The following is an 18,737-nucleotide window of genomic DNA, read 5'->3' as shown; positions in this document are numbered from 1 at the left end:
GAGTCCCTCCAGCATAACACAAGGCCAAGTACAGTTCCACTGTCCTTGATTCGCATAATCAGGATAATAACAATTTATTCTTCCTGCCCCAATAACAGAGAAACTGGGGATCCCACAGCAGCCAAAGTGACCATTTGGGTAGCTATGGGCTCCTGCTAGGCAGGGTGGGTTTGCCTATGCAAATGAGATCAGCCCCTGAAGTTCTTTTCCACAACTTGCCACAACTCACCACCGGATGTCAGGGTGGAGCTCATCCTGACTCTGCTTACATCTGTAAGTGACTGATTTCATGTATGCCACATCACACAATACCTGCAGGACTTGGAGAGGGTAATTTCCAAAGTAAATAAAGCCCTTTTAGGAGTAGGGTATATTTCACCGTTTCATATTCATGTTAACACTTATCACCCATATAGCTAAATCTGTTTCTTTAAAGTACTTTACATCTTTAATTAATCCCCGCATTGCTTCTGTGAGACCTGCAAGTATTATGTGCAAAGACTTTCAAGGCTCCCAAAGGCAGAGCAACTCTTAGAACTCAGGAATTCCCGGCTCCCAATCAATTCACTCAATCCTCTGAACAAGACTGCCATTCTGTGTGAAATTCCTTAAATCAAAACTCCAATTAATCCATATAAATCCCGTGGGAATCATGAAGGAAGATGCTTCGGGGTACATCTACATTTGAACTGGAAGGTATGATTTCCAGCTCACGTAGATGTACCTGTGCTAGCTCAAGCAGAGCTCACATGCTATAAATAGCAGTGTAGCTGGGGTAGCATGGGCAGCAGTTTGGGTAGCCAGCCAAGCACATACCACTCAGACCCTGGCCCCCTGCTCCTCAGGCCCACCCTGTCTACACTGCTATTTTTAGTGCATTAGCTCAAGCAGAGTTAATGCAGGTATGTCTACGTGAGCTGGGACCTCCAAGATCAAATGTAGAAGTATGCTGAGGGTGAAATTGACTTCAATAGGAGTTTTGCATTTCTTCAGTGGGGCTAGGATTTCACCCCCAGTCTCTGTTACTGCTGTTATGACACCAGAGGCATTGTTGTATGGTTTCAAACATTCTAAGCTTTGACATACCCTTATACATTTTCATTGCTGCTCCCTATTGTGCTTTATCTGATATTCCCTGCTCCATACTCCCTATTCCGCTGAGGAGAAACACCATTTTCATTGTGGGCTGTTCTTAAGATTCCGTGCCATCTCAGCATTCTCTCTATTTTTCACCCAGAACCCGACGTTTTGCTCTGGCAAAAGTAAGCTTTCCAGTCACATAACATAATAAATGTAGGTGGCCTTATTACACAAGGAAATCTATTGGATTTTCCTCAGTTAAAGGAAAGACAACAATTGTAAAACTCTCAGCAGTCCTATACCCTTATGGAAAAGTCCTATCAGATCTCATGTGGATAAAACCAAAAAATTCTCTAAAAATGTAATAGAGTCCTATAGAAAGTAGACTAAACATCAATCAGATTAAACACAAAATTGTTTTCTTTCTGTAGGTTGTTTGAACCATCTCATAGAATTCTTATAGGGATATAATACTCTACTATATTCTTTAGAATGTTTCAGGAAGCCTATATAATTGTTGACCAAGGCTGGATGCCTAAAGTTAGGAGCCTCAGTCTGCACTTAAATAAGAAGCCAGATTTAGTGCTGAGCACCCAGCAGATCCTACTTCCTTCAGAGAGAACTGATCGGTGCTAAGAATCTTGAAAAAGCAGACCAATTAATTCTGAAGTGGTCACAACAACTCTGCAAGGTAGGGCATTTTTTTTCAGGTTTTCATTGAAGAAATAGTTAACAAAAATTTTCTGGCCAGCTGAAGGTCTGGCTAGCTCAGCAATGAGAAGGGGACATGATATAAGGTAATGAATGATAATGAGTTAAGGATGTAAAGATTAAAGAATTTTGAATCCCCTGAGTTGGAAGAGGAAGGATGACATGTGGTTAAGGCAGTGGTCTGGAGTTCAGGAAAACTTGGTTTAGTTCTTGATTCTCATGTTTCCTGTATGACCACTTAATCTGTCTGTATTCAGAGCCCCATCTGTAAAATGGTAATAATAATACCACCTCTGTCTGTCTTGTCTGCTTAACCTGTAAGCTCTTGAGTGCACAAAAAGACCTTTACAATGAGTTTGTGTAGCATACAAACCCTCTAGGCATGACTGTAATAGATATAGCAATAATGTTAGCATTGCATATATTGATGACAGAACAGAGGGGGGGAAATTTCATATTGTCTGAAAATTCATGGGGAAAATCAAGACTGGCTGTCTCAAAAATGTCCATTTTAATCCACCATTTCACTCATCCACCCCCCCCCCCCCCCCGATCTATGCTTGTTCCATACCATGGCTTTTTCTTAGTCTTGAGTTCCTCTGGGGAGCACACACAAAAATGCTTTGCTCCATGTATGCAAGCAAGGAGCAGACTGTTGTGGCACTGAGACCCCAGGTGTAGCGTGGATATGAGTGGGATAGTTTCACCTTAGACCCAAGCAGACACTTTTCAAGTACCATAGTACTAAATAAGGCACTCTCTCTCAGCCAATGGGGGATCAGTATTCCTGTTTTACAGTTAATAGATTTGAAAGTGATGAGATTTTTAGGCTTCCTGACCACGTTGCAATTAAAGTCCATATTCATGGGAAACTTGATGAGCAGCAAATTCCTTCCCCTAGTTTTTCTTTGCTTGTATCACCTCATTTGTGCTCCTGTTCTATTCAAGAACAAGGTGAGTATTGAATGGCTTTATTACCGGACATCTTGCAAGCAAAGTGCATGAGCCAACTCATGTCATGGACATCCTTAAGGGTTTGCACTTACTTCTTGCATGCACCATTTTTGCTAGAGCTGGAACCTTGTTTTTTAAATTTCCAGCAGCAGTTTTCTGTAGTTGACCCTCACTGAATGTAACAAGTAGCTTTTTGTTTCAACAGCAACTCACCCAATCTCACACTTGTATGAAATTGTTGTTGACGAGGTGAGACCCTTTGTAGAGGAGCTGACTGCTGCTGAGGAACTTAATTCTAAATGAAAATGACAGCACTTCAACTAGGCCTAATGTAAATTCTTTGACAGAATATAGATTCACATAGAGAAATAATTCTTGCGGCTGTCATAAAACATCACTTTTTCAAATGTCAGAGCCATACGGTATCGAAGTGAATACAGCAATTGCTGGCACCATCTATTGGCTAAGATGTTGAACTTAAAATGTATTGGTGATCTCCATCTCCCCAAAGAAGGGTAAGATGGGAAAAGTAATGCTCTTTGTTCTAATGTGGGATACTGGCATTAAATCACAGCCTGTTGTAAAGGGTAGTCGTATAGCATATTCCTTCCTATGAGCCCCATGAGACTGGCCAGCTCTACTGCTGGCTCATGGTGGGATCAGAAGAGCCATGAATCATCTACTCTCCACACCTCCTTGCTCCTTTTGAGCAAATTGTTCCAGGATGGGGAACAAACTGGTAGCAAGCCACATATTCCGTCATAGCACTAGACAAAGGTGGTGGATTGTACGAGGGCTTAAGCATCCAAAGAATATATTTACTGAATAGATTTCTGTCAATATGTGTAATATTCCTGAGTGGGGAATATAAATATAATATGGGTTTATGTAATCACAACATTGTACACTTTAAGTCTGATCAAAAGGCTACCCAATGGACAGTTGATCTATTGGCCATAATTTTTTTTATGGATGCAAATTTGGCCTACAAGAGGAGTCTATTTTCCATTAAATCTGACAGACTGCAGCATGTTTGGTCTGATGTTTCACTAAGGCAAAAATAAAAGGAACGACAGGCATTGTATTAAGTAGCTTATCTAAAAATAAAGAGTCTAAGTACTTGCCCAACACTTCCCTTGTACTGAAACTGCTTGGTGCCCTCCTAACAGCACAAAGTAGCACTAATGCTATTGTAAACCAGTAGGGGAGGATTCCTCCAGAAGAAATACTTTTAGGTAGAGTTGACATTCCAGATCCTATGCCACCCTCACCTCAATGGCCACCACAAGGGGCTTTCTCTGCACAACAGAGAGCCTCAGCGGCCATATTGGTCCCCTCGGTCTGTTGGCTATCATTCTAGACCCACAGCCCAAGATTTTTGCATTCACACCTCTCCTGAGCTAAGCTGTGCATTTCTTGGTTACAGCCAAAGATCACAGTCACACACTGGGTACTTGGACATGCAAACACCAGCCTGCATACACAGTGACTGACTTTGCACTTTTAACTCTAGATTTTGATTGTACAGTTTGTATGTAAGTGCAAGATATATTTGCGGGTACAACTTAGGACCTGTGCTTTGAAAACCTGGACCCACATTTACTTCACTAAATATATTAGTACATGTAACACCTGATTATTTTATTTGTAGCAGTAGTCCGCTGAAACCTTTTCTTAATTCGTCCTTCTATGCTGTGTTTGAAGCATTTAAAAAGAGGTTAGTAATCTCTTGTCCTCATGCATAGGCGCTGACTCCAGCCCCGAAGCATCCATGGGGAAAAAATGGTGGGAGCTGAGCACCCACCAGCAGCCCCCCTATCAGAACCTCCCCCTCCCCACAGCATCTCTTGCCAACTGGTGGGAGTAGGGAGGAGGAACAAGGGAGGGGGTAGGGAGGAGGAGCAAGGATGCAACGCGCTCAGGGTGGGGGCGAAACGGGATGGGGAAGAGGCAGGGTGGGGGTGGAACAAGGGCAGGAGGGGGGGGGGGAAGCAGGGTGGGAAGAGGCAGGCAGGGGTGGGGCCTGGGGGAAAGGGTGGAATGAGGGCGGGGCCTGGGGCAGAGCTGGGTGTTGAGCACCACACTGCACATTGGAAAGTCGGTGTCTGTGTCTTCTTGTTTGTTTCTCCCTTCAAACAGAGCATGGTCCTTCCTGGCATACATTTCTCTCTCCATTTTTGTTTCTCTTTTTTGGCCAACTTTGCTGCTCAGAGGCATTAACACTCTAAATATAAAGCCTCTTCAAAAGTTTGGATTTCATTGCTCTGTGATGGAAGGAGAATAATCTTGTGCATAAGGCACAGGCCTGGGCTTCAAAAGGCCTCGGTTCTATTCTTGGCTGTGACCTTGACTTGCCATGTCACCTTAGACAAGTAACCTCTCTAAGCCTGATTCTGAGCTCACACAAGTGAAAATTAGCACTAAAGGGCCCGATCCTGAAAATTGCTGGAGATACAAAGTGCCTTCAACTCCCATTGAACGTAGTAGGAGTTGAGAGTACTAAGCACCTCACACATTTGGGTTTTATGTCTATTGAAGTTAATGGCATTATACTGGTGTGAGATCAGAGTCAATCCTTCTCTGTAAGGTGCCACAAGTACTCCTTGTCTGTATATATCTTCCTCTATAAAATAGGGATGATGGGCAAAATTCTCAAAAGCACCCTATCTGATTTAGGAGCCTTTTTCTAAATTAACTTAGGACCTTAACTTTTATGGCAAATCAGTGGAAAATTTTACCCCATTATAGATATTTGCCTCACAGTAGTGTTACAGGGCTAAATACTGCAATGTTTGTAAAGCACTTTGAGATCCTTTAAGGCCCTTTACATGTGGAAAGTATTATTATGTTTCTGATTAATTCATGTAAACTACCTTTCTGTGTGACCTTCTCTTGATGCCCTTCCTATATTTCTGCTTTAATTGGAACTAAATTGCTACTTATAGTTCGGGGATTAGCAGTAGATTGAGATGTGCACTGAGCTTTTCTTAGTTCAAGGGGGGAAATGTTCCCATAATGCAAATCCCACTTGTCCATTTTCAATCTGAATAGCCTAGTTGTGAAGAGAGAAAGAGAGGTTGCTTAATGTATTTTTATCAGTATTACTATGCATTTTGTCTTTTGTATATCTTGTAAACATGAACAAACAAACAAATGTTGACTATGCCTCTAACCTACCTTCTTGCAGGTTAGTGAATGTATGTAACTCATTTTAAGCTACTGTGTTTTCAGTTTTTCTTCAAAGACAGCTGTCTGAGTCATCCATAAATATTCCAGTTTAAACTGTTCTTCAATCAGCTCTTTTGCTTATTACAGTTTTGCTATGAAGCATCAAAAGACCACTAGACTAATCCAGAAAAATGGCATGCCATTTTATGCATAAAACACTCTTAATCATGAGGAAGTGCGGCCATCTCAAAATTCACTAAACTTGTAGAACGATATTCTTTTGGACATACCCAGCTGAAATAAATCTTAAATCTCTGGTCATTGTAACTACCATCTGTTTTAAAAATACATCTCCTTTCTAATCCCTTCAAACAGGAAACAAAATATAGAGAATAAGGTTATAGCTGATTTTGATGTTTAAAAATATAGTTTGATGCAATTATTTTTCTGCATCTCACTAATGAATTAATCAAATTCATTTTGGGATGGATTAGAGTCTCCCCCATAATGCATCATACCTGGAAATATTATTAATGTTTTAGACTGTACTATAGGGTTAGCTCTGAACTTATAAAGTTCCAGCACTTTAAATGATTACATGTGAGAATGGTAGGTAATCATTTAAAATGCTGGGAACACACTATGAATAGCTAATATGAGAATAGGTTTTGCCTCCTGATTGCTTACGTCTCAGATTAATTGTTTGGATAGAAATATAACAAGAGCTATGATAAAAAAAAAATAAAAGCCCTAATTAGGAAAAAAGCAAGCCTCCTGAAGAAGGCTGATACTATGTATGACTAACAACTGTGTTGGTTTTAGTCATGTGCAGAGCTCAGCACCTTTTTTTTTAAGGAATTTTTTTTCAAATATTCGTTAATTTCACATAATAACATTTGAACCTATATAGTACCTTTTTGTCTGAGGGTCAAAAGGTGCTTTACAAACATTAACACATTCTTATTACAACTCTCCATCTAATGTATGCACTAGATGCCTCTTACATATGAGTAAAAATGAGACCAGTGAAGTTAGGAGAGGTGCCCAAAGCTCGAGGAATGACTCTGGGGAAGTTCTATGGCCTGTGTTATCCAGGAGGTCGATTAAATGATCAAAATGGTCCCTTTTGGCCTTGGAATCTCTGAATCTCTGAATCATGGAGAAAATCAGTGAAAAGCCCTGGAATGAAGCCTTGAAGTCCTGGATCCTAGACCCTTGTTCTAACCACTTGTCTACAATCCTCAAAGCGAGTCAAATATGAAATTACTAGAACACTTAATCACAGCATAGATTTATCAGGAAGCTGCAGAAGACCAACTGGCTCATCGTGTTCATCCCCCTACTGGTGCAGGATTATTCCTTAAAATCTTTCTAGTGTTCTATTGCAATCTATTAGTAAATGTCCCAAACAATTGGACTTCCTCCAGTTCCTTTTTGAGATAGTTCCACATCTAACAGATCTTACTCCTGACATGTAAATTTACCTTTTCTTAGGATGATCAGATTTTCAAAATATAGAAGGAAAATCTGTCCTGGTGGAGGTGGGGTGCAGGACATGCCCAAGGCTTTGGTTTGGTAGGGGTATGGGAGGGTTTTGTTAAATTGTGGAGAGAAAAGGATATCCACTCCTCCTTCTCTGCCTAAACAGAAGCAAATAGTGTCCCTTCTTGTTTACCTTCCTTTCTTTATAAATAAAGTACCAGACATTAGGCACCAAAATTTGTAAAATGTTGGGCTAAATGATTTGCCCAGGGTTATGGGCAAGTCAGTGCCAGAGCTGGCAAAGAACCTAAACCTTTGTCTTGCAATTTATCCATTGAACCACTTTATTGTCTATCTGATCTATTTAAGGATTTGTACCAACTTCCCTGCCATGGCATTTCAGTGTCTGAGCTTTAGTCTTCTTTTCCCTTTTACTCATTTCTCTCTCTCGCTCTCTCTCTCTCTGTGGCCCTTGTTAATCTAGTTTCCCTTTCCTCGTGCCTCCATTGCTCTATCCCCCCCATCACTCTCTCTGCCACACTTATTTACTTTATTGTATTCACTCTTAGAACTTGGTATTTCCTCTATCCCCTCCCACCCCCTTTTGCTCACCACTGCCATGCAACAATCCGCTGTCAGGATCTGGTGCTGAGGAGATGAGACATTTCCAGGAAATGTAATATCACTGAGCTGCCTGTAGGCCAGCTACAGTGTTGCCAAGAGCCAAAATGATTTTCTGGCTTCAAATATAAAACTTGAGAGAGAAGGGAGGTGAAGTAATATCTTTAATTGGACCAACTTCTGTTGGTGGATGGGACAAGCTTTCGAGCTTCACAGAAGTTGGTCCAGTAAAAGATATTACTTCACCTATCTTGTCTCTCTCATATCCTGGGAACAACACAAATACACCACTGCAAACATATCTAACATGACATGGGAGAGGCTACCTCACCAGTGTGGGAGTATGACATTCTGGGGTACAATCCAGGCCAGCGAGGGGTTGTGTCACTCCTGCCCTGGGTGCTTCACAATTCCTTGCTGCTGTAGCTCCCACCTAGGTCACTCAAACAGCCTTGGCACATGCAGGTCACACCCTGCGTTTCCGTTCATAGCTGCAGCCTGTCAGCATACTCCAGTCACACTATGCCTTCCAGCCGCCTTGGTTATCACATACAAGGTGACCCCAACACAATCCCAGTCCCGAATTTTTTCCCTGTAGTGAGGCGGTGTGGTGCTCCGCCACCGCGCCGAGGGATGAACCTCTCCAGACACCAAAGTGGGCAGAGCCAATGGATCCTGCGCCCGGGCCCCAGAGGTCAAGGCGCAAGACAGGAAGTAGAAAAGCCCAATCCCGGAGCTCAGTTGGGCAACAGCAGCCGGAGAGGCCAGACGCCCGTGGCCTGGCTCTGGCTTGGGAGACCCCAGCAAGCCGCGGCCAACTCGAGGACTGGCCGGACCGGCCGAGCCTGCCCCTCGCCAGCTACCCAGAGGAGCTGCCGAGTCTACCCCTTGCCGGCGACCCAGAGGAGCCCATGGTGCTGGAACCCTCAGAGGACACCACCCTACGAGGGGGAGTCCGGAAGTAGCCCGGGGGCAGCCAACCCCCAGTCTGGCTGCAGCACTGCCAGAGCCCATGTCAGTGTGTTGCGGCCAGGATCCCCACTGACACAGCAGCAGGTCTTCGACCACTGCTAGGGCCCTGGGCTGGGACACAGTGGAGTGGGTGGGCCTGCGTTCCCCCTGCCACCCACCTTGCGGGTGTCAGTCTCCCCCTCCCCCTGGTTGCTAAAGCCCGGGCCTGGGCCTATACTGAGTTATTTGCTCAGCCCCTGCCTAAGGTCCTGACCCCCTGACTGTTTCCTTGCTGCCCCGCCCTGACCCAGGGCCTGGTCTTATACCGAATTGCTTGCGGGACCCACCCTGAAGATCTGGGCTGTAGACTGGGTATTCCCCAACCCAGCTGAGAGTGTCGCGAGGCGGTGTGGTGCCCCACCACCCTGCCGAGGGACGAGCCCCGGCTGAGTTCCCTTACACTCCCCAAAAAGGTGTGTTCTGTACTGTCCAGCCCTCTCCTGCACAGTTCAGATAACAAAGATTTGTTGTCTCTGTAAGGAACAACAACTTGCTCCTTTTAAATGGTGTTATTACACAACCCAGTATAATCACAACACTGGATTAGTTTTGATTAAAGAATAACACAGGTGTATTGAACTATAACAAGATACGTTTTAAGTGAGTACAAGTATTAAGGCATTAAAGTCAGATATGGTTGCAAGGAAAAATGCTTCCTAGTATTAAACTTAACAAACTAGATTTGGTTCAAGCTGAAGTCACTTAACACATGTTTTCAGTACATTGCTGACCAAACCCTCAGTCCAGGCTCTGCTCCCAAAGTCCAACAGCTGTTTCTTTTGTCTTCTTGAATGAAAAGAGAGATGGACAGGGAACAATAACTTGGGGGGTTCTTGACCATCAGTTTTATAGTCCAGTCACCCTTTGAAATGCATTTTCTTGAGAGTGACCGCTAGATAAAGGGGGGTTGTCAGCTGAGAGCAAGGAGACATGGAGTCTCATGGGGAAAAGGTATTATGCTGTTTCTTTTGCCCTGTGTATGCTGAAATGCAGGTTTTCTTTGTCATCTTTCTTCCCCCTCTCACTGTCCGTCTGTTTACAGCTTATACGCACATTGAGGTAAACACATCCCTTTGTTTAAAGCAGGCTTGCCTGACCACTTTTACCTAATTGGGACTACATGAGTTTGAACATGTGCTTTTATCATACATTTCATAACTTTACACACAATGTTGCTACATACATTTCACCATGATATTGAGCAGTGAGTTATTAGTTTTCAAATGATACCTCTGTGACAGTCTGTACTCCTTTGTTCACCCTTTTTACAAGACTAAAATAAATTTTGTACAAAGTATGCCTTGTGAGATAACATTTGAACACACTTAATTTGCTGATCATTATTATCCTGGTAAAATATGTGTGGCAACATTGTATGTAAAGTTATAAGATTTTACTGTATAAAATTACTGAGCCATATTCCAAGTTTAGAAAAGCAGGCACAAACCAGTTCCTCAGTGACAAAAGGCAAATTGACACCTCAGCCACAATATCAAATGAACTATCACCTGGTTAAGCAGCCATTCTTGGCAGGAAAAAGGGTGCGCGCAAAAACTTCACATCTTGGCAAAGAAGCAGCTGGAAGTTCCCGTCTCCCCAGACTTTGTCTCCTGAATCCCAGCTGGAGATGATTCTCGAGGAAAAGGAAAAGCTTAAAAATGAGGAACAGAGGCCTATATTATATTTAATAATTTTATTAAGATAATGTTGAAATAAAAAGAAAACGGTACGGAGTTTAAGCATAGAAGTTTCTGGTTATCAGGGAATAAGGTACAGATTATCAAGAGGTGCAAAATTCGGTTTAGGAACGGGTGGCGTAAGGAATACATAATCTGCAATCTACCTGATTGGGGATAAAAGTTTAATGGGTCAAAGTACAGACATTGAGATATGGGGGTATGTTGTCGGCATCAACACCTGAAGGACAAGTAAATTAACACTGAACTGGGGGAGGGGTCCTGGCTGAAAGGACTCCAGCCAGTTAGACTGCAAAAGCATGTGGTAAGAGAAACCTTTGCTTTGAATTCACTTAACTTGTTAAGTAAGGTATTAGTTTGCATGTTACCTTTTATTTCTTGTAATCTATTCTGACTTTTAGGCCTCATTACATTTAATCACTTAAAATCTATCTTTCTGTATTTAATAAACTTGTTTTTTTGGTTTTTTTTTTTTTATTGTTTTATCTAAACCAGTGTGTGTTTGGACTGAAGTGTTTGGAAAACCTCATTTCGGATAACAAGATTTCTGCACTTCATTTTCTATTAATGAAATGGCTGACTTTATATGAGCTTGTATTGTCCAGGAGGGGCTGGTGAGAGAGTCATTAGGTTTTGAAGAGATAACAGGAGTGAAGCAGGTGGACATAGCAGACAAATTAAAAGTATTTATAGCCTCATGTGTACAAATTCAAGTCAAGTGAGGAGATCTGCTTTCTAATTAAACAGGTCTCACTATCTCAGATGGTCTCCTAATGCTCTCTAAGGTAGCATGGTCATCTGCTCCGAATGCCTATCAACTTCTCTGCAACAATAGTCTTCAACTTTGACCCACTGAAAGCAGGATAGAAAACACACACACACAGAGACCACCTAAAACACAATGGCAGGACAGGGTCATAGACACCTCTCCCTCACAGGCATTCTACCCTGTAAAGTGCCATATTTGGGTCAGGACAGAACATCATGCGGACACATAACACAGTCAGTGGCCTCTGTGCTGTCTAAGCAACACCATGAAAACTAACCAGCCTAGCCATGTGCACAAAAGAGTAGGGGGGATTTATGCCAATAGCTAAAATACATTAGACTAGAGGAAAATGCAACAGAGAAAGGATTTGGTGTGATATCATAAGAGGTCTGATAAAGGAATCAGAATCAGACAGAGGCAGATTAGGGGTTTGTGGGACCCTGGGCCGGAGCAAGTGCCCCCCCATCCCTTCCACCTGCAGTCCCCCCATCCTTCTTCTGGGGAGCTGGGTCTGGGCACAGGAGCTTCCCCCGTCCACCCAGCACTCCTGCCAGGGAGTGGGGTCGGGGTGCAGGGGCTTCCCCCGCTCCCTGGCAGGAGTGCTGTGTGGGCGGAGCGGGGCAAACCCCCACACCCTAACCCAGCTCCCCGCAGGAGCTCAGGCAGGCAGAATGGGTCAGGGGGTGGGGGAGCCCATTTTTCCATGGGCCCCCAAATTGTCTGGGGCTCCTGAGCATAGGCCCCATTGGCCCAGTGGCTAATCTGCTACTGATTTCAGAAGAAACTCATGTTACAGAGATTTATAATGAATGATCAAGGAAAGATCCAGAAATCTTCCTATCTAAATGGGATCCCCAGCCTTCCATCCCTATCAATTCCTTTGTCCATCACGTAGAACTTGCTGAAACAGCAGGAAATAATGTAGTACTTTTTATACAAGAATTTAATAGCTGCACATAGCCTTCCTTTCTTTTTAACTTGAAGCTACATACTGTGGAGAAGCCTTAATGTCAATGTAGTTTTCATACCCTTTTGTTCTCACTGCTACTCAAAGGTTTCATATTGAGTGACCGAATAGTCTTCTCTCTCTAGTTATAGAGCACATCTTTTTTTTTTTCCTACTGCAAAAGCATCCTAGTCATTGGACTTCAAATATTATTCTTTATACTGCTTTGTAATCCCAAATGAATACATATACCAATTATCATAGTTCACACCAAATTACATCCACTATAGCTCTTATGTTTTAGAATTAAACACTTATTGTAGCTTACTCAAATCCTCTGAGTTTTTATCATCCTCATCTGTCCTACATGGATGACTGCAATGTGCTCCTCACAGTGACTCTAGTAATGCAATAACTTCCATGTTCTACACCCGTGTGCCTTAAGAGAACCATTTATGCTTCATATTCTTAATTCTGTACAAAACAACCATTTATCTACTGCACTTATCTTTATTATGAAATCTCTTACTGTTACAAATTGGCTCTTCCTCTTTTCAAACTATCTCAACCTCGCTATCTTCTGCACTGAGCGGTACGGTGTATAGTGTATTGTATATCCCTGAACTTTAAAAGCTGTATGTTTTATATGTACTAGCCACTATTCTACATTAAACACTAATTCTTATATAGTATCATAACACTCCATGGTGCTTTCGAGATTTTTGTTTAAAATATAGGGTCCATGATTCAAAGATGATATAAAGAACTAAAGTTAATGTAGAAGTAGAATGGAAAATGAAGATTAGTTATTTATATTTGCTTCCAAATAAAATGGATCTAAACTACAACATTCAGATCTGGATCCAGATCCAAATTTTATATTCCTGAAATTTCAGGTATAATCCTAGAGTTTGGTTCAGCCGACTATAGAGACAGTGGCCAGCCTGAACATTTGAACCTGGATCTTGGTTCAGATTCCATGATCCACAAATCTGGTGGGGTAAGTGTGTGGCTATGATTTTCCCCAACCCAAAAAATGGAAATATTCCACAAAGGTTTTATAAATTTAAACACAAAATATACTCTATTTGATTCATGCAGCCTATTTATTCCTCAAACACTAAAAGGCATTTACATGATTAATTAAATACATTTAAACAATAAATACATTTTAGGAAATCACAATCACTCTCAGATATCTTATGATGAGAAAGAAAGGCTTAAGTCCCAGTCCTGCAAACATACATATGCTTAACATTAAGCACACAAGCAGTTACACTGACGTTAAAGGGACTACTCACATACTTAAAGTTAAGCATTTCCAAACTGGAAATAAGGCATAATTTTTTTTAAATAGTGAAGGTAATTAATCACTGGAATAATTTAGTAAATGTTGTGGTAGGTTCTCCATCCCTGCCAATTTTTAAATCAAGACTGGATGTTTTTCAGAAAAAAAAAGATATGCTCTAATACAAACTAGAATTATTTAGGGAAGTTCTAAGGCCTGTGTTATGCAAGTCAGACTCAGTGATCACAGTGAACCTATAAGTGTTTGCAAGACCAGGAACTAACATTTGTAAATTCTGTTATTCTTCACTAATGACCATGCCAAATTGCATACTGTGATTTTATGCTACAAACAAATGAGAATACACATCAGACAACCAAATCCATTTTTGACCAGTGTCTTAAGTCAGGGTTTGAACCCTGACCTCCAGAGGTGAAAAACTAATGTAACCTAATCTGTTACCCCAGCTATATACCTCTTCCCTCATTATTTTGATTTGCATGAAAGAAATCTTGACTAAATAAGCATTCTCCTCTTGAACTGATGTCAATAATGAAAGCATTGTTCCAGTGGCTATGACATATTATAGTTCTGTATTGGTTGCTGGCTTGCCTAAATCAAGATTTTTGGTCAAAATCTGTCTTGATCAGGTTCAGATTACTTCTGTTTCAATGGTTATTTACAATTTAAAAAGAATAATTGCAACACTTCCATTTTAAGGTATGAAACATAAATCTGACTTTCAGTGAAACAATGAGTCTGTTTCATTTACCCATGGACCCAAGCTACAAGTCAAGTTATCTAAAATTTATAGGAATTACGTTTTTTTAACAATGCTTTAAACTTCACACTTTTTTTTCTTTCTTCCATTTGAACTGTCATCCATCTTCTTTCCTTTCAGTTCTCTAGAGTTATGTAGCCTTCACCAGTTCTGAAAACATTTTCTAAAAACACTTAAATATTCCTGACTGCCTTTTCACATTCACATTTTTTAAGTTTATAATGATTTCACCTTTTGATTAAATTTGTTAAATAATTTCCACCAAATATTCATGCCTAGTGCACATCAGTTCACTGACATTGTTCAGTTCATTGGATACCTGCAGCAGCATGTCAATCAACAACAGACTGCTATTCTTTATCAGGCAAAAACATCTCCCATAAAAGCAGAGACCAAAGTCTGATACACACAAATTAAGCAAAGGGAAACCACCTAATGCATTTGAAATTGAAACAGCAGTGATTTTTTTTCCAGCTTTCTTTTCTTACTCTCTTTGGTCCCACTTCTCTCTCCACCACAGAAAGGATCCCATATTCTAATAGTACTTTTCTAGTGCTGATTTAAATTAAAAATAGAAACCAAATTTCCACCCCCTAAGCAAGCCTAAAACCTAAAACAAATAAAAGGAAGTTCTTCTCCTAAAAGGAGATTGTGAAGGCTAGGACTATAACAGGGTTTAAAAGAGAACTGGATAAATTCATGGAGGTTAAGTCCATTAATGGCTATTAACCAGGATGGGTAAGGAATGGTGTCCCTAGCCTCTGTTTGTCAGAGGGTGGAGATGGATGACAGGAGAGAGATCATTTGATCATTACCTGTTAGGTTCACTCTCTCTGGGGCACCTGGCATTGGCCATTGTTGGTAGGCTGGATGGACCTTTGGTCTGACCCAGTATGGCCATTCTTATGTTCTTAAGCCAGAAAAGCATATACTCATTGTCAGGTAAATACTATAATGAACCTGCTGGCTCTTTAAATATAACAGAGTGTGCCTAGAGTGTTTGCACTTTAGTTTCTGGCAGCCCTAATAAAATAATCCTGTTATTTAAAATGTGTAGGCGTTTAGAGGGACCCATCAGGGACTAGAACCTGTAGAGCACACTGCCAAACAAATGTACCACCCTTGCTTCTGAGCTCATGACACACAACCAGACATCGAGGGAGGACTGGTGTAGCATACCACTCTCAGTTCTGCACGGCACTGGGGTCAGTTATGATGACAACTGGGGATCAGATTTACATTTTGGGGGAAAAAATAAGGGCTAGTCCAGATCTTGAATGTACAAATGAAGTATGAAACCTTAATGAAACCTAAAGCCCTTTAGACATGAGGATGGACTTCTCAGTGGTTGAGCAATGGACATCTTGAACATTCTATGGCTAGTTGTCAGTAAAAGATTCTATATCCTTCACAGGATGACAGCAATGGGAGCTTTAGTAGGGTAAAAATAGCAGGCTTTGTCCCTAAATGATCAATCATTCTACTGTTAATCAGGATTTTCCATTTGTAAACCTTTGTTTATTATTTTTTTCATTAGCAGCAACTAACACAAGGTGAGCATTTTGATAAAATAATAAAACTTGACTGAAGTGTAAAGATTATGCTGACTGACTAGAAATAAAGGAGTTACGGTAGAAATAGCATCTTTGCTCAGCAGACAAAATATAATGTACCATAGAATTAAGAAATTATCTAATAAAGCTCCCCTATTATTCCAAAGATACTATACCTATATACTCAGTACTTTATGTAGGAAGGCAGATGCAACAAATGAAGCTCACTGACATTTCCAATAGGTAATATAGACCAGTTCGGCTTCCAGATCTCATTAAAGTTGATAACAAAACGCCCACTGATTTAAATATGATCAGGATTGGGTCCCAACTGTACATTTAATGTGACAGTTTATTTAAGGTTTTTTCTTTTGAAGTTTTAATTATTTCTAGAGCTGACTGAATTGCTCGTAGTGAACAACTTGTCCTATGAATGGAGCTTGCTTTTCTGTTCACAAATTGTGTTCAATAAGGTTATGATCTTTACAAATTCAAGACATGATTCTGCAATCACTGGATTCCTGTACCTCACTGACATGCAGAGCCTCACTGACAACAGTACCCATGGGTCAAAGGGTGCTGATGCAACTGCAAGATGGGAGGCCTCATTTGTTGTTCAAAATTATTCAATGGATAGATATACAAGTGTATTGTAGGCTCTGTATTCTTCAAGGTACCTTTACTCCAATCAATATCTGTGTATTCAGTATTTGGAATTATCTGTTTAGACTGTGTGATTGGCTACTCATGTCACAGGTACTGTATGTGTTTTCTTATTGAATGCCTTCATCTTGATAAATCAGACTGCTGGAAGAAATCACTGAGGTCTTGACTGAGGGAGTCATAAGGATGGAATATATAGGGAGACAGCAGGAAATAAACTTATTTATTTAAAACCTTTTCCTGTCCTCTTTTACACAGTAAAGAGCATTGTAGTTAGCTGTAAACTCAGACATCAGATTTAAATAACTGTGTTCATTCTTTCCCGACAGAGGGAAAGAGAGACACGCAAGCCATACTCATTGACTGTTAGAAGACTTCACATTTAGCTCTCTTATCACATTCACATGAATTAATTGGCTTTGTGTGTGGGGTTCAGTCATCTATCTTTGCCTCTGTTGCTTGGTTCATTATTCTAGTGGCAGGACTCTAACCTTGGGTCTTGAGAGAGCTGCTGTGTATCCCCCCATCCCAGGGCCATATGCAACGCTCTGTTTCATATGTCTGCCATATGCCTGGTTTGAATCCACTGATCTCCATTTTACGTCACACTTTCACCAATCATTCCATCACTGCAGCTGTTAATCACATGCACATGCTCAGTGTTGATTTCACAGGGCATCATCACCTCTTTTATTTGCTTAACTGCCAGGCCTTTGCCCTGGAGAACATGGAAAAAACTATTGTGGTAAGCATCCCATATAACAATACTATGAATATCTGCTGAGATTATTTATTGACTTTACCAGCCTTCCATTTTGTCACCATTCACCTTAATCAGTGCAAGTCTCAATTTAATAGTTTTACACTATTTTCTCAGCTCTAATTATTTTTAAGCCTGCACTTTGTACAAATAAAAATGTTTACTTACTATGGCTTCTGCTGTCGTGTCCAGTCTTCATCTCTTCTTATCCAGACTACAGCTCCTCATGGCTTCTTTCACTCATTTCTTGTGCCCCTAATAGTTTCCTGAAGTTTTTCATATAAAAAGAAATATATTTAAGTGACCTAGCTTTTTACTCCTACATGTACATATCTTATTCTCCAACATTGCTGATCTTTTCCACTTCTCTATGATATTTGCATTTTCTGAAGCAATGTTAAGATTTATCACAGATTTAAAAAAAAAATCTGTAGTAAAAATGTCAGATATGAACTTTGGAATCAACACAATTTTAACAGCTTTGAAAATCTAGTTTCTAAGGGTTTTTTCTTTATTTACAATGAGTAATGAGAGACAGAAGGGAAGAGAGATGGACAGTTACAGCTCACAGGTCCAGGTTTGGAGCTAGTGTGAGCAGGTGTACCACCATGCATACCAAAGGGCACTTGCCTGTAATTAGTGTGAATTTGAATCTCAGAATCCAGTGCTCTGGTCTTTTGTCTTTGCCATTGCTGAGCTGCTGATTTCTTTTAGCCAACCATGAAGGGTGGGATTTTGCTTTACAGTTCCCAGTGAAGCTTATTTCCGCCTCTCTCATCAGTAATTGCCTGGGCTTTCCCTCACACGCCAACACTGACTCATGTGCAAAAGTCACAAAATGGCAAAAGTCATGGATTGTTTTTCGAAAACATGAGAGTTATGGAATTGACAAGAGCTGGGAAAAAGTCCAACCTTCTTTGTTATGTCTTTTTCCTTTTGTTGGGTCTGTCGAGTACATTTCACATTCCACAACTATAGCACATGAGATTTAGCTGTTATTTGGCACTCAGGTTAAGGCTAAAGGAAATGTATCTACAATAAAGCCAATGACATACTGCTTACAGTGCCACATCTAGAAAATCACAAAGAATGAGGGTACAGGGACCGCAAAAAGAATATCTGAATTTCATTGGCAGGGTTACCAAACTGTTTTCATTGGCCACACCCTATTTATTGGTTTATATTAAACTGGTAACAATAGCAATATTAAAAAATCACCTTACAAGAGGTGGAAAAGAATGGAAGGGGGTCAT

At 40.9% G+C, this 18,737-nt stretch overlaps 1 long non-coding RNA gene across 1 annotated transcript in view; it reads right to left on the bottom strand.

The window, feature by feature from the left end:
• The window catches only part of LOC141995608 (uncharacterized), a 206,419-nt gene that overhangs the window by 164,244 nt on the left and 23,438 nt on the right, over positions 1-18,737 (bottom strand). Inside the window, exon 2 of the long non-coding RNA XR_012641369.1 lies at positions 17,653-17,750. This is a non-coding gene — a long non-coding RNA (uncharacterized LOC141995608). The remainder of the gene's footprint in view (positions 1-17,652; positions 17,751-18,737) is intronic.

The sequence above is a fragment of the Natator depressus genome, chromosome 11, assembly GCF_965152275.1.
Source record: "Natator depressus isolate rNatDep1 chromosome 11, rNatDep2.hap1, whole genome shotgun sequence".
Taxonomy (NCBI): Eukaryota; Metazoa; Chordata; order Testudines; family Cheloniidae; genus Natator; species Natator depressus.
The sequence above is the reverse complement of the archived record's forward strand: the minus strand, read 5'-3'. Positions and strand labels throughout refer to the sequence as shown.